The sequence below is a fragment of the Anabrus simplex genome, chromosome 11, assembly GCF_040414725.1.
Source record: "Anabrus simplex isolate iqAnaSimp1 chromosome 11, ASM4041472v1, whole genome shotgun sequence".
Classification (NCBI taxonomy): domain Eukaryota; kingdom Metazoa; phylum Arthropoda; class Insecta; order Orthoptera; family Tettigoniidae; genus Anabrus; species Anabrus simplex.
The window spans coordinates 48,068,660-48,090,353 of NC_090275.1; the positions used below are offsets into that span (position 1 = coordinate 48,068,660).

Consider the following 21,694-nt stretch of genomic DNA (forward strand, 5'->3'; position numbering starts at 1 on the left):
CGCGAAATGGGAAACAACTTTGAAACTAATAATAATAATAATAATAATATTAATAGTGACTTTACGTATCGCTAACTAGTTTTAAGGTTTTCGGAGACGCCGGGGTGTCGGAATTTTGTCCCTCACGCATTTTTTACGTGCCAGTAAATCTGCCGACACGAGGCTGACATATTTCAGTACCTTCAAGTACCACCGGACTGAGCCCGGATGGAACCTGCCAAGTTGGGGTCAGAACGATAGCGCATCAACCGTCTGTGCCACTCAGCCTAGCTTAAGAGGAATAACCGAAAGGGAAAGTTAGTGGAGTTACCGCGCAAGGAAACATAAGTGTCAGTGACCTCACACGTTACGCAAAATTAAGGATGATTTCTTGGATAATAGGCTTTGGATCCTGGGCGTAAGAAAGAAGTGCGCCTTGCTTTAACAAAGGAACCTACCCACTCTAGCCTAGTTAGAAGGAAATGAATGGGGGGAATTTGTGAGTGAAATGCCATCTGCCAAAGACTGTTGTAGGTTGGGGAAGATAGGGGGGCGTGTTAACTACGTCATCACCACGACGTAAACACTAGAGCCGTGATGTCACCCACACTGTCCCTCACCTAGGCAGTTGTTGGCAACTTCACTTCACTTGACTGTCAGACACTGCCGCTTGCTGGCTTCACGGTCAGTTGTATTCGTTCTGTGAGTGAATAGGTAAGCCGGACCCGGCTGGATCCACCTGGACTTGCTAACAAGGTAAGCTAACAACAATAATTACATGGCTTAAAATGATACTTGGCCAACTCATTGTATCTTACATATGCTTGGAGGAACATCACTTTTAATTTCCATTGTGCCTGCGTTCATGTCACTTGACAGTAATCTATCATGGTGAAGTAATTTCTTATTCCAAAACAGTCGAAAGAGGATATTTCTGATAAACAGCCGAATTTTAAATTCAACTAGGTTCTCGTATACAGTTCGTATTACGAGGGAAGTGAATAGTTTCACGTGAAATTTGATATCGTGATTATAGTCATTGGACTTTTATAACGTTTACATGATATCCAAACCTCAAGGACGTGATTACCAAGCGAGTTGGCCGTGTGGTTAGGGACGCGCAGCTCTGAGCTTGCATAGCAGCCCTGAAAATGGTTTTCCGTGGTTTCAAATTTTTACACCAGGCATTTTAAGACCACGGCCAATTCCTTCTCACCCCTAGCACTTTCACATACCATCGTCGCCATAAGACCTGTCTGTGTTGGTGCGACGTAAAGCAGATTTATTTTTTTAAAAAGCACATGATTTTTAGTTCCAAAAATATTACGGTCGAGTTGCGTAGTTCAGATGGTAGAGTGCTGGCCTTGTAAGTCCAGGATGACGGGTTCGATTCCAACGAAATTCATAGGCTGGACCGGCCCGACCCGATTGCCCAAAATTTTATATATAATATACAAAATCATTTGGCTAACTGGAGTGATGTGTGGAAATAATTTTATTATTTTTACAATTATTAAAAAAAATGAGAGCCTCCGTGGCTCAGGCGGAAGCGCGTCGGCCTCTCACAGCTGGGTTCCGTGGTTCAAATCCAGGTCACGTCATGTGAGATTTGTGCTGGACTAAGCGGGTATTGGGACAGGTTTCCCTCTGGATACTGGCAAGTAAAACACATTATTTTTTTTCTTTCTGACACATCGGTGTTCCGGAGAACCGTTAAGTTAGCAACAGGGATGTAGAACAGCTGGCCGCACGTCCTAGGACTAGCCAATTTTTATTCGATTCCCCGTCAGATCGAGGATTTTTACCTGGATCTGAGGCCTGGTTCGAGGTCCACTCAGCTTATGCGGGAATAGGTGAGGAGCTATCTGACAGAGATAGCGGCCCCGGTCTATAAAGCTAAGAGGATTCGTCGCGCTAACCACGCGCTCACGCGCTCCTCGTAATCTGCAGGCCTTGTAGCTGAAGAGCGGTTGCTTGGTAAGCCATGGCCCATCAGTGCTGTATTAGCATGGGGTTTCGTTTGTTTGGTTTGGTAGAAGTAATAACATTATTATTAAAGATCAAATAATTCTTTACGTCCCACTAACGGTTTTCGGAGACGCCGAGCTGCCGGAATTTAGTCCCGCAGGAGTTCTTTTACGTGCCAGTAAATTTACCGACACGAGGATGACGTATTTGAGCGCCTCAACTCAACGGGAAACTACCTCACTCTTCATTTCCCTAGTATGCATCTTCAGTGACAACTAGGTTATCTATGACAGTTGTTGGTAGAGCTTTGAAGGATCAAACCAGCCTTCGGGCTAAATACCTAACAAATACCACCAGAGTGAGCCAGGATCAAACCTGGCAAGTTGAGGTCAGAAGGCCAGCGCCTCAGCCGTCTAAGCCACTCAGCTCGGCAATATTAAAGATCCTACGTGTAATGGTCGAAATTCGAACTGCGGTCTCCTTTATAAGGAGCTGGTGACAATTTCACTTTTGTCACCCCATAACTTTTATTTTGGGTCACGAACGCTTCGACTGCTGAAACAGATAGCTGGGAGGTTTTGTGAACACAAACAAGGACGCTAGTTATGATACCAACAAGATTGTTTTCAATTAAACAAAAACAAGCAAGCTTGTAGTATTACTTGGCCATTGATCTCGTGAGCACGGTTTGCATTCGGGAGATGGTGGGTTCGTCGTAGTTCTGAAGATAATTTCCCGTGGTTTCCCATTTTCACAGCAGGCAAATGCTGCGGGTGTTACCTCCCCAATCTTTGCCTCGCCCCGAAAACCTTTGGTCTGTTATTGCGACATCAAACCACTAGCATAGCTGTGAGACCTACAGTTGTTCTTGGAATCCGAACCATGGGAACGTGTCTTATTATTATTTTTTCTAAATCCCACATGAATTGGCAATAAGTTACGGTGAAACTTTCAGGATACATTCGTTAAACGTAGAAGAAGTAAATATGTTCAGTTATCAATGATCTGCGCCTAGGGATGTCGCCAAGGAGGCAAATTCCCTATCTGTTGTTCACCTCGCTTTCAAAGAGCTTAAAAATTTATCGAACATTTCTCTTGATAATTTATTCCAATCGCTTCCTCCCCGTTCTGTAAATGAATATTTGCCCCAATCTGCCCTCTTGAATTCCAACTTTATGTTCATATTATAATCTTTCCTACGCTTGAAAGCTCCGCTCAAAATTATTCGTCTACTTATATGATTCCACGCCATATCTCCACTGACAGCTCTAAACATACTACCTAGTCGAGCAGCTCGTCTCCTTACTCTCAAGTCTTCCCAGCCCGAAGTTTGCAACATTTTTGTAACATTACTTCCTTGTCGGAAATCGCCTAGAACAAACCGTGCTGCTTTCATTTGAATTTTTTCCCAGTTCTCGTATCAAGTAGACCTGGTGAGGGTCTCGTACACTGGAGCTTGCTTAACAACCTGGTTAATATGATTACCCCAATGGAGATGATTCCTTATTTTAACACCTGGGTACTTAAAGTGTTCCCAATGAAGTACTATCACCCCATCAACACAATCATTGAAACTGAGAGGACCTTTTCTGTTGGAGGTACCGGTACTTACAACTTGACTTTTTATCCCATTTACATTCATACCATTGTCTGCTGTCCACCTACCTCGGTGTGGCCATCACATAACACTGTTTAAGTCCCCCTGCAATCGCTCACAATCATGCAACTCATTTACTACTCTATACAGTATAACATCATCTGCAAATAGCCTTATCTGTGATTCCATTTCTTTAGTCATATTATCATTTATATAAATAAGAAAATATGAAGGACCAATGATACTGCCTTGTGGTACCCCTCTAATTAATCATTACAGAATCAGATATCGAGATTTTATAACATTTATTAACCTTTCTTCACATATATTTATTCTGCATACACACATACAAAACACATACACAAATAAATCGATTGTAAGTAAGTTCGTAAGGTTTTATTTTTAGCTTTTGTTTAAAAGAAAAAATCACACGAACAAGCATTTTTTAGATTTTTACTGTGTAGTTCCAGCATCACCTTTTCTGTAAAATTAGACCAGCTGTGCTCCTCCGAACTCCCAACAACTTCAGCGAACGATATAAACGCTTTGTAAAGGAGTTAGGATTTGATAAGTCACGCAACAGTTCGTACGGTATTTTTAAGAGAACATCACACGAAAGAACTGAAACAAGAACTATCGTATAGATGTAGTTCTGTTTTACTTCGGCTGATAGCACAGGCAGATTGATGCGGCCACGCAAATCGCAGTCGCGAAGGGCCTCGAGTTCCTAAACAATAAGGAAAAGAATAAGTGGTGTTGCTAGTGGTCTAACGTAGCACTAACACATCGAAGGTTTTTCGGCGACAAGGATAGGAAATGGCTAGGATTAGGAAGGTAGTGACCATGGCCTTGAAATTAAGGTAAAACTCCAGCATTTGCCTGGGATGAAAATGAGAAACCACGGGGAGGCATCTTCAGGGCTACCGAGAGTGGGGCTCGAACCCACTATCTCCCGATTACTGGATACTGGCCGCACTTAAGCGACTGCAGCTATCGAGCTCGGTAGGTCTCTTTCTATTACACATGTGTTATAGATATACTACGGATATTAGGCCCATTTGTAAACAACATAAAACTCAAGGTTCATATTATGGTTCTTGTTTGAAAATAATATGACAGTGGCTGGTGTCCTGCTTTTAGCTTCTTAAAATACGGTCACTCTGCCTCTAGGTGTTTTCGAAATAACCCATATTTGGTGGAAACATACAAAAACGTAGGTAATCGATCAAATTTGTAAAAGTACAGTTGATTGTAGATAAGGTATATGGACTCGCTAACAGTAGTTGTATACTGTTACGACCGAGAGAGTTGACCGTGCGACTAAGGACGCACAACTGTGTGTTTGCATTCGGGAGATAGTTTTCCGTGGTTTCTCATTTTCACACCAGGCAAATGCTGGGGCTGTACTTTAATTAAAGCCACGGCCGCTTCCTTCCCACTCCTAGCCCTTTCCTGTGCCGTAAGGACGCTGACCGGGTTCTGGTATGTCTTTATGCCCATCTTGTCAGTTTGGTTATCGTTTTGACAATACTGCGGTTAAACATTATCAGTTATAAGTACGGAAAGGCTTTTAACTTGGAAAGTATGGTCAGAAAAGGTGGGAGGGGGAGGGGGAGGTTCAAAAAATACATACAAGAAGGTGTGAGAAAGGTGTTGATGACATCCTTTCATTAAGGTTTAAACCTGTTACATGAGTTTTATTTATCATATTTACTCGGTTCCAAAAATTAAATTGACATGTTATATTGGATTACATATAATCCGTTCATTTTTTTGAGAGTAAGTCGCTGGCGCTTTGAGCCCAGTAGATCCTTGTATAGCGAGAAACACCTCTCGACATCTACAGAAACCAATGGAGCATATCTTGTCAGCCCTCGTAAAGGGAGTTCAGTGGAAGTTGCAGAGGTTTCCACATGTAGATTGTTCTTCAAATTTAATTCGAATTTGTCTTTAGAAAATCTATCGGGGTTGTCTCTAACTTCCCCCACTGTTCCTCCTCCATACCTCCTTCTTAACCTTCGAGACGATTTTGTACTGTGAAAAATACGCTCTGGTGCGGACTGGTTAAACACTAACACAGCCAACAGGAGAGTACACACTGGATGGGTGGAACCATTAAATTCATGCCAGTACTAAATGAACTTAGTTTAAACTGTGGAAACATCATTGTTTAAATTTTGATTTCATTTCACAGCTGCAGATTGGCCATTCTTGCTGAGGTTGGCCATTCTTGCTGGGTAATGAATTACTGGTGGTTTCCATAAATTATATTTTAATATTTATTGACTAGTGTTGAGTTCTCATCAAACAAAATGTTAAGAAAGTGTGTTAAAGAAAGGAAAAAGGTCTAATTAAAAAAAACACAGATACATATTGGGTGAAAAGATGCTGAAACATGATAGAGTAAGGAAAAGGTGGCAAAATAGACTACCCTTTTAAAAAGGTGTAAATGTGCAACAAATTATGTTTATTTCGCTTCAATTCACGTCCCCAGATACATATATAGACTTATCTGTATGAAAATAGCCATATTTTTAAAAAGGTGCTCTGTCTTAAAATCCTGTCACCAGTTATAAGTCAAGGAAGAAAGGAAACAAGCGTGAGTGAAACAGGATGAACTATGGGCAGAAGAGCGCAGTAACTGGAAGCAAGATCCCACAAGGAAGTGAGAAAACTTCACTAAAAGAGAAGTTTCATAGCATAGTGTGCGGATATATTCACGTACTTGGAGATATGAAATCGATATGGTAAGTTTCTTTCTATTACACATGTGTTATAGATATACTACGGATATTAGGCCACATGCAGAAACGATGACTAGTTTTAAGCCTTAGACAACGTCTACCTAAACAACATTTAAGACGATTACGATCTTCCATAGCATAAACAATGTTCAGCCGGTGTTCAGCTAGACGTCGTTTAAAGTTTCGATATTGGTTCGAAAAGGTTGATGATGCTTGTTTGTTTAAAGGGGCCTAACATCGAGGTCATCGGCCTCGAATGGTACGAAATGAAATAACAAAAATTCAAATTCATCCACTGACCAAAATAAAAAAAAATGTCATGAAGAATGAATGGATGGACATGAACCCTACAAAAGAACAAAAACAAACAGAAACAGTGGACCAGACTCAAAAAGTAGTTAATTAGAGTATTACTGACCAAGGGACCATTTATAAAGCACAATTATGCTTGATGTCTGAAGGGGTGCTAAATTCACGTCTAAGGCCCCACAGAATGGTACATGTCGCAAGTAAAGTAGAACCATGGTATGTGTCATTTTGGGGTACTGATCGAAAGTAGCGAAGACTCACGGTGGTCCACACAAGATGGTACTACTCACAAGTACTGCAATTCGTACAGGGAACGCAGACCTATGGTGTTTCTCACACAATGGCGCCACTCATAGCCAACGCAAACCGGAAAGGCTCCTCACCTAGGTGTACTAGTCACGGGCGCCGGTATTCCCGTGGTGTTCCTCACATAGTTGGTACCAATCACAGGCAACGCTGACCCACGGTGCCGCTCATATAGCGGTACAACTCACAGCCTACGCCCAGACCTGCGGTGTTGCCCATATGGGCACAACGCACGGGTACTGGAATTCACCAGGCCAGGCTTTTTACTGCAACTAATCACAAAGATATTTCGTACCAATTTAGTGATACTACTCGCAAGTACATTCAACCCATGGTGTTCCCCTCATGATGGTACGAATCAGGAGTAGTTTCATGGTTCTAATTCAATCATCCCTTGGTCGCCCCTTGTAGTCGCCTCTTACGACAGGCAGGGGATACCGCGGGTGTATTCTACATGTGCGTCCCCCACCCGCAGGGGGTAGTGTGTTTGGTCCGCGAGAGGTATTTTATTTCCCTCAAGTCTGCCGGCAAGCCAGTTAGGACCCCCCTATCCGCCACCTGGGACGCACCACGTGGGAGTATCACCTCTCCCCCTGCTACGCTTGCGTAGCAGATTCGTGGGGTTCGAAAAGGGAAATAGAAGTATCTTCCATGCAACTCTTTGCTTGTCGCAACCTATGAAATTCGTCAGAGCGTGCGTCAAACGTTAGTCAGCTGTCGTCTTCCTGCACATTGCTCAAGTATGGCTAAGCATGAGCATGACTTGCCTACAAGTCTGATATCGCTTTCGGTGAAAATAAAATCTCGTAATAGTATCGACACTAAAGCGGCACGCCACCGCACGAGGAAGTGCAGCTTTAATTAAGTGTTGTTGCGGGGAGTATAATCGAAATAGCTTCTGGGAAGGGAAAATGAAACAATATTTCTGTGTAACCGCATGAGTTGTACAGGCCATATAGATGTAGCTTGCATTCTGGAAAATTGTTTTCCGTAGTTTTCCCATTTTTACATCAGGCAAATAGCGGGGCTGTTGTTATGGCCAGAGATCTTCCTTCTCAGTCGTTGCATCTCATAGTTCACGAAAATTTACCTGAATTAGCATGGCGATTATCCGCAAAAGACACACACACACATACAATCTACTTTTTAGTGTTACTATTATGTGTGATTGCTTGGCAATAAATGTAAACACTAAATACCTACCTACTATATGTGACAGCCCTCTGACGATCGGGTCAAGTTATTCTGATGTGGATGTAGTTGAAGTGACCTATAATTCAATGGAAATTATTGCAAATATAATAAAATATATCAGTTGCCGAGAATTGTAGTCAAGTTGACAGTTACCGGACTGTCCCTTGTGTCATATGTTTCATGCTACATAACCTCTAATTGTGATTCACTCATAAAATTTGAGCTTAAACAGTCTTCTCGGCAATGTTTGAACATGGCCGGTTGAACATCTGTTTTAGACAGTGTCTAAGTGATAAATAACGTCGTTGCAATGCGGCAGCCATACTTAGACGTTGTTTAACAGTAGATCCTTCAATTGTTTTCACTGTGTTGGCACCTAAACCGATATTGAACTATTTCTGGCGTCATTGGAGACAAGCTGGCTTATTTTTGAGTTTTGGCTAGAAATGTAAGCTTTTCTTGACGCAACGTAGTTTACCAGATGAAAATTCCAATCTGAGATCCATTGACATTCGAACCTCGGCTATTTAGGTGGAAATCCAACAGCTTCACCTCTATGTCAAAAACTGTGCGAGTTGGCGGTGCGGTCAGGAGCGCGCGGCTGTGAGCTTGCATCCGGGAGATAGTGGGTTCGAATCCCACTGTTGGCAGCCCTGAAGATGGTTTTACGTGGTTTCCCATTTTCACACTAGGCAAATGCTGGGACTGTACCTTAATTAAGGCCACGGCTGCTTCCTTCTGAGTTCTAGGTCTTTCCTATCCCATCGTCGCCGTAAGACTTAACTGTGTAGGTGCGACGTAAAGCCACTAGAAAAAAAATACAATTAGAGCAATAGTAAATGACTGACGATATAAATAACTAAAGGAATTCCGAAAATTGCTTTCACAGCGGGCAGATCTTAAAATCTCGGGAGTAGAACTAGCTTTATGATCTGCGGCATGAAAGCTATTTTTGGCATTGCACCTTCATAGGGAGCACATATTTTTGAAAATGAAGAATTCACTTCTCCTTTACCAGGTTAGCAATCCCTATTTGCTAACACGGTGAGACCACGCAGTTGATCTGGGTCGGTAGATGCAGAGTGGGTCTTGGCCCACAAGTGGCCTAGGCTGGTCCAGGGTCCAACAGCTCTCCACTCCGACTGACCAGCCGAGCAGAGGAGGGGTGGCCACAGCTCTACCGTGGCTCTACGCCTCTGCATTCGGGAGACGGGATAGGGCTGGATCTCACGGCTGGCCCCAACCGTCGGCTATCCTGATAATGGTTTTCTGTGGTTTTCCATTCTCCTGCATTAAGGGGAATGCCGGGACAGTTCCGACTACAGGCCACGGCCGCCAACCACCTCACCTTCCCCGAGCATCTCCTTCACCGTAACAAATCTCCCGGCCTGAGAGACGGCTTCACCGTCTAAGAGGCCCGCCTCCCCCTTCAGGGAAGGAATGAAAACATGTTAGTAGTAGTAGTAGTAGTAGTAGTAGTAGTAATTGACATGAAACGGTCGGATAAGAAAGATGGTAACTGTAAAACCTGTCACAATCATCTGGGTCGCCATTGCCGCCACAAATGTCTCACCAGTGGCGTGCTGTGATCATATCCCTTACTCCAGCTGCAAAAAGTTTGTCTTCTTCTTCTGCCACTTTTCCCACACCCTGGTGGGGTGACGGAAGCGAAGCATGTCGCTCATGTTAAGTTGGCAATGTTTTATGGACCAATGCCCTTCCTGCGGGCAACCCTATGTAGAATGATGCAATCATTATGGCGTGTTTCTGTGGTGTCTTGCCTGAATATAACGAAGAGAGGGTTGGACAAACACCCAGTTCCTGAGTCAGAGGAATTAATCAAGCGTGAATAAAATAGGTAACCAGTCCCGGAATCGAAACCGTGACCCTTTGTACGGAAATCCCAAATGATAACCATTCAGCAAGGAGTCAGACATCTGAAAAGTGACATGACACAAAGATTGTGTCGCCAGAAATCCGTTTGTATTAATGTGGCGTAAAAATACTACTACTACTACTACTACTACTACTACTACTACTACTACTACTACTACTAATACAATCTTGTTATTGGCTTTGCGTCCCACTAGTTACTTTTCAGCTTTCGGAGACGCCGGGGTGCCGGAATTTTGTCCCATCAGTTCTTTCACGTGCTAGTAAATCTAGCGACACGAAGCTGACGTATTTGAGCATCTTCAAATACCACCGGACTGAGCCAGGATCGAACCTGCCAAGTTGGGCTCAGAAGGCCAGCGCCTTAACCGTCTGACGTTTGAATACTATCAAGCACGAAATGAACATTAGAGACTCCAGTAACCCTAGAAATAATAACTCAAATAAATAAAAAGAAACTGGTTACCGTACTTGAACCAAAACTGTAGTGTACTGGTATGCCTTCGATGAAGCCTAGTTTGTCGGTATGAACTAGGAACGAGAGATTGAAATGATTGTGACAATGTTAATGAAGGGAGAAAGAACCCACGTGGATTTTCTATCCCATAATGCATTGTAAGTGGTTTGAACTCGGCATTTCCAATGGAAGACAAAAACAGAATTATCTTTTCATTAAAGGGAGTGCAAAAAGTATTGATAAAAAATGTTGATTTTTAATTTTTTAAGGGAAACTATTCTTTTGAGTCTTTTTTTTAATTTGATGTACGTTTCATTGATTTTGGATGACTGCAAGTATTTATAAATTTTAAAAGAAATTTGTTACTGCACAAGCCATTTCTCCAGATTTCGTTAACACTTGTTCAGTTAGGACAAGATATCTCGGGAACTATTTGCGCTAGAAGACGGTAATTTATGTTGATATATAGTAAAATTCCTCGTGCGCAAGTTGGTTGCGTTGGTTGCTATGATACTGCTACTTATATGGTATTTATATTGTTTCAAATGTGCTTTTTAAAAGAAAATATTTTTGCGAATGTTCTCTATTTTCTCAGAAACGACTTAAGGTAGATCTCTGAAATTTTTACGTCTCATTAACAGTATTGTTGATTTTATACACGTCTACAATGGTAGAGATATCACACATAGTTTGATCATAAATATTTTAAAATCTAAATTACTTTAAGAATTACGAACATGATTTAGAAAAATCCATATCTTGATTTATAATAAGGTAGATGGTTGAAAGTAGATCAGTAAATGTATTAGATATGATTCTGTATCCTATCAAAATTTCGTTCTCTTATCTTGGGTAGTCCCAAAGAAACTAGGATGTAAATTTGATCGATTTACCATTACCAGGATAGGCCTTTGAACTCTCCTTAACATTGGGAGCAGGTTAAAGATTTGTATCACCTTGACACATGAATACACACTTAACCGTCTGTTGTTGTTCCGAACAGGAAGTTTCCAGTGAATATTCTATGTTAAAAACAGTAGATTTCTTCTTAATGGTGTAAAATATCTACTAATAGCTCATCACCGAACATCGAAGGCTTCCATCAGCAACATATTTAAATGTCTCAGTGAATAACAGCCTCATAATTCCAAGATTATAGATACGATAGCAGCTGAGGTAGTGGCACGTTTAAAGTCTCTGGTAGGTCATTCAGCATCACGTTAGAAAATTCCTTACTGTTGTTCTTTGGATCATCGGTCAAAACTGGCTGAATTCAGTTCTCAATGCAGCCCGATTTTATACTAATCTCTCTCATCACTATGTAGCTATTTCATCCTACATTGATATAAATTAAATTACACCGACCTAGTTAGCCGTGCGGTTAGTGGGTTCGAACCCCACTGTCGGCAGCCCTGAAGATGGTTTTTGTGGTTTCGCATTCTTTTTTGTGATGAATTGAAGAAAGGTGTACTTATGTTGAATGACGCAAATTGAACTTGGTTGTGTTGTTGACCATATGGGCCTCCTTGCCCGTCCTGTGCCGTCCACCTCACATCAAGTTTGATAAAAAGTTTGATGTGAGGTGGACGACACAGATCGGGCAAGGTCAGCAACGTGGCATCAATATTACACTATTTTATGTACAATTATATGTTAATTCAATTCGCACAGCCACTCATATGGTATTATTTTTGTGTAATTCCACGCATATAAGGGCGTTTTAACCTGTGCAACAACTGGACTTCATGATTCACATCATGTTCATTTTGTGCTATTTTCATTCATTCATTAATTCATTCATTCATTTATTTCAATTAATTCCAACGAGCCTGCAGGCTCATACATAGGAATTGTACAGGACATTACATACTGGCTAGCACTTACACATCAAAATATAGTTTGTGTATATAAGATAATTAGTAAATGGTTGAACATATAAACACATACAATATATAAAATATGTACATCATCAATATGAGGATTACAGAGAATTATTTCTGACTGTATTTACATTTACGTAACATGAAAGTTGCAAAGGTACAAGAATGGATTATGGAGTATTTTCATTTACATAAGAGTTGCTGAAGTACAAGAATAGATTTCAGATTATTTACAATTACATAACACAAGATTCAAGATTGACAAGACGCTAATACGCCGCGTCACAAGACTCACAGACTAATTTTGATGTGTCCTTACAATATTTCCAATGATTTTATTGTGACTGCCAACGGCCGTAGCCATGTTAAAACACCGGATGTCCCATAAGAGGACGAAACATGTATCACCAATATAGTTTAATGTAGTCTTATTATTAAAGACGATTACAGTATTGTAAAGGTGGAATTATAAATTTAAAATTTTCACAGTTGATAGCCTACACAGGATGTAACGATAAGATATCAACAAATGTTAGGACGCATTCCTCACAGGTAGAAGAGGAAAAAAATGTTATATGGACATGGGTCCGGAAATGCTCTATTTCAAGGTTAGAACTCATTTTCTACAACTCTACAAAGTACACTAATCATGGGGAACATGCACACTGGAACAACACGTACTAGCATCCCACATGAAACTCTTCCTGGCATGAAGTGTTCAAAATGTCCTCCGTTAAGTTGGTATTACACTAACGAGATACATTTTTCCAAGATCTTTTGTAAAAAAAATTGTCAACTAAGGTTAGGTTGAAGGAGGAACCCCACCTTCCAATACTTAATATTTTTTTACTGCTAGTCTATGTAATAATAAAACACATTCCATCTTAAAGTACAGTTACATTATTTAAACAAGTACATTTTTCGTTCCTAATGCGGAACATCTTCAGTTAAAAAAGGGGCACAAGCGAAATAAGAACCCTTTTGATGATGGTAATTCTTATGGTTTTAAGTTCATAATTATTGTTCATCGTCTCTTTTTTTAATTATAGTCCGTGGATTAATTTTGCAATTACTTTTAACTTTAAATATTGCGAGCTGGATCCACTGATTATTTTAAACTCATTCTTCATAATCACGTTTTGAATTCTCGTCAATGGATGATTTTCGGACTTTTAAGTTGCCATTACATGTTTTTGCTCGGGGCTTTACGTAGCACCGACACAGATAGGTCTTATGGCGACGATGGAATTGGAAAGGGCCAGGAGTTGGAAGGAAGCGGCCGTGGCCGATATTAAGGTACAGCCCCAGCATTTGCTTGGTGTGAAAATGGGAAACCAAGGAAAGCCATCATTACATTTCGTACCATTTCTCATATCGTGGCACTACGAAATGAAATGTCGTATGGCTTCTAGTGCCGGGATATCTCAGAACGGGTTCGGCTCGCCATGTGCAGGTCTTTCTAGTTAACTCCCGTAGGCGACCTGCGCGTCGTGATGAGGATGAAATGATGATGAAGACAACACATAAACCCAGCCCCCGTGCCATCGGAATTAACCAATTAAGGTTAAAATCCCCGACCCGGCTGGGAATCGAACCCGCGACCCTCTGAACCGAAGGCCAGTACGCTAATCGTTCAGCCAACGAGTCGGACATCGTGGCACTAATCATAACTAATCTTACAGTGTTCCACACATTGTGGTGCTACTGACAGGTAATGTAATACACACAGGCAATGCAAACCCATGGTGTTCCTCACATTGGTGTACTAATCACAGGGACCCGTACTATCCCGTGGTGTTCCTCACATTGGTGTACTAATCACAGGCAACGCAGACCCACGGTGTCGCTCATATAGCGGTACTAATCACGGGCGCTGTGAAAACCATACTGATTCACCCTCTGTTGCTACTAATCACAACCCTATTGTGTACCTAACACACTGGTACTACTCGCAAGTAAAGGCGACCGATGGTGTTTCTCGCGTCAAGTACTAATATTACAAGTAAACTCATAGTTCCAATTCAATCGTCCCTTGGTCGCCCCTTTTAGTTTCCTCTTACGACACGCAGATTATGGCGTGGGTGTATTTCTGGTCTGTGTCCCCCACCCACAGGGGTTTTTACGTAATTTATGGTCTATTTCTTTATCCGACACCCTTATCTTTTAAATATCAAGCCTTCTCAACCATTCTACCTGTCTGATAATACCTACGAAAAGATACGTAGAAGGAATATTATAGAGTGTGCACTATATTCAAGTCTACGTGATCCGTCATTCAAATATATTTATATTTTTTTGTATTTCAACACATTTTATCATCACCTCAGTGTATGTTAGCTCGAGCGTATTTTATTCAGCGTAAGTGCTACCTCGTAAATGCATTAGTAGTTGAGATTATCTTTCCACCGTTCTGTTACTGTTGAGAACTTCTTCAAGGTGACGCAGAAAAAGAGCTTTCAGGAGATAATGAACAGTCTCGACAGCAAGTTAATTTCCAGTCACATGACTTACCGCCAGTTCTTTCGCTACGAAAAAACCGTCACTAAAGACTTTATTACTGCATTAAAATGAGGTGATTAATATCCGTAGCAGTACAAAATAACTTGTCGTATTCACTGGCGGGAAGGTGATGAAAACTGATGATATTCAAACGTTGAGAAGTATGCAAAAGAAGTATTTGTTTTCAAATACAAAACTAACTTTTTTCCACTTGGTTTGTTTGACATCTTGCTTAGAAATCCGTTTTCTTGCAGGCCCCAAATTTGATATTGATTCTCGTGCAAATATAGGACTAATTCGATGGCCTGAAATGGTGCCTCATGAGTCATGAAAATCTAGAGTGTTTTCTGATGCTTAATTAGGTCACGGTTTGATCATGATAATGTTTGTTGTTTAAAGTGGCCTAACAGCTCGGTCATCGGCCCCTGATGGTAGAGGTGCAACGAAATGGAACGATAATTAAAACTTCAAAACCTATCCACTGACTAAAGTCTCAAACTAATGATATTTTCTGAGATGATGCTTGTTATTCAAATGGGTCGAAAATCGAGCCCCTCATAATAGTACTAATCACTGACAAAGCAAAACCATGGTGTTCCTCCCATGGTGGTATTAATCACAGGTAATATATACCCATGGCAGGTCACACACAATGGCACCACTCCTAGAAAACACAGACCCATGGTGTTCCTCACATAATTTTACTACACAAAGACAACGCAGACCGATGGTGTTCCTCACAGAATGGTGCTACTCCTACGTAACGTACACCCATGTTGGTCCTCACGTAATATGCACAGATAACTATAAACATTTGCATAAAAACAAAATTAAATTTAAAGAACAGAACGCAATCTTCTTGTGAATGTTGCACAATCATCACTGGATGGAAAACGTTTCCTGGTTAATGCAGAGAGAGCGTGGTTTCTCCACCCTAGAATGACCAGATGCAAAGAATATAAGAAGATAACACGTTTTAAAAAATAGGACAAAGAACGAAGAAAAAAGATGACACAAAAATCCTCCATTGAGAGTCTGGATTTGGAATTATATATTCGAATTTCCACATACACAAACATAATTTATCAATTTCCATGTTTTACAGTAAATTATTACAAAATTGAAATAATTAAACTAATTTACACCCCTTGCTGGTACTTTTCTGCAGGTTTAGTTGCCCTTGCTAGTTGAACCGTTAGAGGATTTTCACAGATTATACTTTGAAACGGTTTCTATTACCAGTCCATTGTGCCGAGATCAATGAAAAATCTCTTTCTACATTTGCATTGTGCCCTGGTATAGAAAAAATATTCTGCAAGTTTTAATAACTCTGAACTACAATCAATTTTTCCCATTTTCGAATCCAAGTTAGCTTGGTATATTTAGGATCATCACTAGTCTAAATTCAGGAAGGTTTTGAAATTGTAGAACAGATCAAAATATTTCATATCATCAATTTGAAAGACTAATACAGAGTACATTTCTCAACGCCACAATAATGAATATTTCTTTGAGCGCCATCCATTTAAAACAGTCTTCCTTCAAATTCAGGTGATCGCCTGTCGCTTGTCACGTTGTTAGATGTCGCACATTCAACAGATCAGTGTCCTGACTGGGTGTTGCTGAGAGAGAAGCATGCAATGCACAGAGTGGTAAATAGCGTCTATTATCACAATAAAAGGCATGCGCAGAAGAATCGCTGTACTGTATATCCATTAATCACATTTCTATATATATATCGATACGATATCGGTGATACCGTCGCGTAATGAAAAAGACTTGTAAAAAGGAAGTAGTAGGAGATACTACCCAAAATTTAGCAGATTCACTGAAAAAAGGACATTTCGGAATTTTTAAATAATCCACCCGGATCCCGCACAATTTTCGAAAAAGAAGGACATGTCCGGATATAATAGGACGTCTGGTTACCCTACCCAAGCCGGTATGTGCGCCTTTGAATAATGATTGAAAAGCACTGCTATAATACTATTAAAATGTCAAACCTAAGACGAAACTCTGGTTTTATGGAGCAAACGCCTCAAAAGTCAATCTAATTTTTGAGAGTATCTATTGGTGTGATCTTTTGAAATATCCGAGATCGAGTTGAGTGCGGGGTGGGGCTGATTTTTAATTAGAAAAGGAATCCTAGAGGTATATTTTCTGGATTATTATGTGGCCGTAGCAAATGATGCTGAAGTGTTAAGAGCGAGTTTATCATCGTTTATGGTACATAAGTTGGCTGTCGACGCGTTTACAACCACGGGATTCATACACTGCTCCCAATTAACTGAACATTGCAGAGGCTGTAATAACAGAGCTAATTTTCCAGATTGCTCAGAATGAACTTTATGTTTCAAGACGACAAAATGAGCATTGCAAATGGAGACAAGACAGTGCGATATACGGTGAGAGAGAGTTACACAATCTTTGACGATATGCTATTGTATGTGCTGGGAGACGATATAACTGGATGACTGACAGTTATGGCTTGCATAACCATTCCATCCGGCTGCATCGCTAAGTGGTTAACGTCTTAGCTTTCGTTCCTTGGGGCCTCGGCTTCGATTCCCAACCCTGTCGACGGATTTTAATCTTCAATGCTTAATTCTCTTGGCGTGTGTTTCTGCAGTCACCAACTACCCAGCAACTCTCATACTTCACGCAGCACTATCCTCCACCATGTTAACACTGGAACAACCCTCGAACCACCGACTGTGCCAAAAATGTAGCATATGTGGGAAAATCATATATATTATTTAAAAGTAGTATAGATCGCTTTTGCGGCGCTCACATGTAACCGACCGTGAGAAATGGTCATTCAAAAGAGAAAGAATAGACATAAGCAGTGACGAACTGCACTCTCACTTCATAAATAACTATAATTCCTTAAAAAATGAGTTTAAAAATTGCACGAAGTGTGCGATTTGCAAATAAAAGTTGTACGAAGTGTGCGATTTGCAAATACTCTTGCTGTAGGAAAATACGCGCCACATTTGATGTCGACTTCACATTTTGGTCGCTTGGACGCTGTTTTATGTCATTATAATATGCTGTAATTATCAGTTAAGAAGAGAAATTTCTTTCGGAACATTCGTCAGTGTAATAATGCACTTGCACTTGCTTGCGTTCAAGTGGATGCAATAAATGTTAATTTTTTGCTAGTTGCTTTACGTCGCACCGACACAGATAGGTCTTATGGTGACGATGGAACAGGGAAGGGCTAGGAGGGGGAAGGAAGCGGCCGTGTCCTTAATTAAGGTACAGCCCCAGCATTTGCCTGGTGTGAAAATGGGAAACCACGGAAAACCATTTTCAGGGCTGCCGACAGTGGGGTTCGAACCTACTATCTCCCGAATACTGGATACTGGCCGCACTTAAGCGACTGCAGCTGTCGAGCTCGGTAATAAATGTTTTAAAAAAATCAAAGATTACATTAAGTGGTAAGTAAGACTGTCTAATATTGTACTGACCTGTGTATTCCTGATTATGCTGATAAATAATTTGAAAGAAATAATTCAATATCTCTCGCCGTTGTTATTTTACCACCAGCCGAATTTAGCCAATGAAGTCGCTTCGCGGGAGAATTCAAATGGGCTTTGCGCGGCACTGTTCCTAAAACTGCACGTGACTAAAGAACGGCTTGAGCACCACGTTGAAAAATTGATTGAAACACAACCTTGGTTTCAGACTAGAGGTTTGACAAACGGTTATTTTTTGTAACTGCTATATCTGTCACTGCTACAATAAAGTAACTGTGAAAAGTAGCAGTTAAAAATAACGTCCAACGTTACTCAGCTTTTATTGATCACAGGCTGTTAATGGCTTCAAGCTTGTCTCCTGACAGCTGTGTTGCGAAGTCCCATTCTTTCACTCGCACATGCGCGCACGCATCACTACCCTGTTGAAAGTCGGTGCAGCAAAACGCGCATTCCTATTTGCTATAAAGTTAACGAGAGGCAGACAACGGACAACATAGCGTCTTTTCTCAAATCTAGCGGAGTGAGTTTGACAATGCCTCGATCAAGGATATAAGGCAAGAAAATATGATGATCTGTTTGCCAAACCTCGACACAAATCGGTACAAGAGGATGGATTAAGTAAAATTAAGTAATGTTATCTATAATATCAATATGGAAAGTTAGTACACTAATTTATTTATGGTACAAGAAAAATTATACGGGTGAAACTTATAATTATAATACTATAATGTAGGTAGCCCTGCGCGATGTTTGAGTCAACGAATACCCCCGAGCAGTTGAATATGTCATAATAGTTTACACCTTAGTTACCAGATGACAGCAGCAACTTAAGGAAATACACTATAAGATACAGTGTAAGACATGCGCACTATCTGAACTCTGAAGGTCACATTCTGTGCCTGTAAGCTGTTACCAGTGACAGTTCCCACTTCTCAGTTACTGTTTTCACTAACACGTTATTCTGTTGTCGTTACTCGGTAACCTGTTATTTTTTCCTCGTTATATTTGTAACAGTTACAGGCATGTAACTGTGACAAAATAACTGCTACGTTATTTTTCAGCCATCTCTATTTCAGCTAGTGTCACCGTTGCGTTATTGCTTTGGCACGATCCTGTCAGCTTGGAATATTCTATTTAAACCCCTCCTCTGACAAAGATTTGTTCTACGAATTGTCTCCTTCAATCAATCAATCAATCAATCAATCAATCAATCAATCAATCAATCAATCAATCAATCAATCAATCAATCAATCAATCAATCAATCAATCAATCAATCAATCAATCAATCAATCCCTGCATTTGGGGTAGTAGCTCAGGTGGCAGATTCCCTCTCTGTTGTTTTGCTAGCCTTTTTCTTAAATGATTTCAAAGAAATTGGAAATTTATTGAACATCTCCCTTGGTAAGTTATTCCAGTCCCTAACTCCCCTTCCTATAAATGAATGTTTGCACCAATTTGTCCTCTTGAATTCCAACTTTATCTTCATATTGTGATCTTTCCTACTTTTATAAACGCCAATCAAACTTATTCGTCTACTAATGTCATTCCACGCCATCTCTCCGCTGACAGCTCGAAACATACCACTTAGTCGAGCAGCTCTTCTTCTTTCTCTCAGTTCTTCCCAACCCAAACATTGCAACATTTTTGTAACGCTACTCTTTTGTCGGAAATTACCCAGAACAAATCGAGCTGCTTTTCTTTGGATTTTTCCCAGTTCTTGAATCAAGTAATCCTGGTGAGGGTCCCATACACTGGAACCATACTCTAGTTGGGGTCTTACCGGAGACTTATATGCCCTCCCATTTACATCCTTACTACAACCCCTAAACACCCTCATAACCATGTGCAGAGATCTGTACCCTTTATTTACAGTCCCATTTATGTGATTACCTCAATGAAGATCTTTCCTTATATTAACACCTAGATACTTACAATGATCCCCATAAGGAATTTTCACCGCATTAAAGCAGTAATTTAAACGGAGAAGACTTTTCCTATTTGTTAAACTCACAACCTGACATTTAACCCCGTTTACAATTGCCTGCTGGCCATCTCACAACATTATCGAGGTCATTTTGTTGTTGCTCAAAATCTTGTAACTTATTAATTACTCTGTACAGAATAACATCATCTGCGAAAAGCCTTATCTCTGATTCCACTTCCTTACACATATCACTTATATATATAAGAAAACGTAAAGGTCCAATAATACTGCCTACAGGAATTCCCCTCTCAATTATTACAGGGTCAGATAAATCTTCGCCTACTCTAATTCTCAGAGATCTATTTTTTAGAAATATAGCAACACATTCGATCACTCTTTTGTCTAGTCCAACTGCACTAATTTTTGCCAGTAGGCTCCCATGATTTACCCTATAAAATGCCTTCGACAAGTCAATCGCAATAAAGTCCATTTGACCTCCTGAATTCCCGATATCTGCTATGTATTGCTGGAATCCTACAAGTTGAGCTTCAGTGGATTAACCCTTCCTAAACCCGAACTGCCCTCGATCGAACCAGTTATGAATTTCGCAAACATGTCTAATATAATCATAAAGAATGCTTTCCCAAAACTTACATGCAACACGTGTCAAGCTTACTGGCCTGTAATTAACAGCTTTATGTCCATCACCCTTTCCTTTATTCACAGGGGCTACTACAGCAACTCTCCATTCATTTGGTAGAGCTCCTTCATGCAAACAATAATCAAGTAAGGACTTCAAATATGGTATTATTATGCCCAACCCACTGTCTTTAGTTCTCCAGAAATGTTATCAATTCCAGCCGCTTTTCTAGTTTTCAACTATTGTATATTATTTCGAATGTCATCATATGCAAATTTTAATACTTCTTTAGCATTAGTCACCACTTCTATCTGGACATTATCCTTGAAACCAACAATCTTTACATATTGCTGACTGAATACTTCTGCCTTTCGAAGATCGTCACACACACATACCCCTTGTACATTAATGATTCCAGTCGGAGACCCGCTGTGAATACAAAATTCTTCTATAAATAGCCAGTAATTAGTGAAATGATGTTGTTATTTAATTGTGTGTGTATGGTGTATACTGATTGGGTCACCCTAGACGAAATTAGCCCAATGAAACTGTCAGTGTGCTATTCGTAAAATAATATGTCGAACTTGTATATAGATGGTCTGCCGCCACTGTGAAACGGTTAGTGCTATTAGCTGCCATCCTCAAGGGCCGGGCTTGATTCCTGGTAGTACCAGAAATTTCGTGGTGGGTGTGAAGTGTTTTTCCGTACCCAGACAGGATACGACCGACTTCCAAGACGGTAATACAGTCTCTTAGGCCAAGAAGATTTGTGGCAGTGGTGTGAATTTTCAGAGAGGGTGAGGTGGATGCAGCCGTGGCCTATA

General features: G+C 40.6%; 1 protein-coding gene across 1 annotated transcript in view; it reads left to right on the forward strand.

The window, feature by feature from the left end:
• The first annotated feature begins 599 nt into the window (after nt 1-599).
• The window catches only part of LOC136883511 (neprilysin-11), a 234,708-nt gene continuing 213,613 nt past the window's right edge, over nt 600-21,694 (forward strand). The window contains exon 1 of the mRNA XM_067155866.2: nt 600-735. The gene's annotated coding sequence lies outside the window, so the exon portion shown is untranslated. The remainder of the gene's footprint in view (nt 736-21,694) is intronic.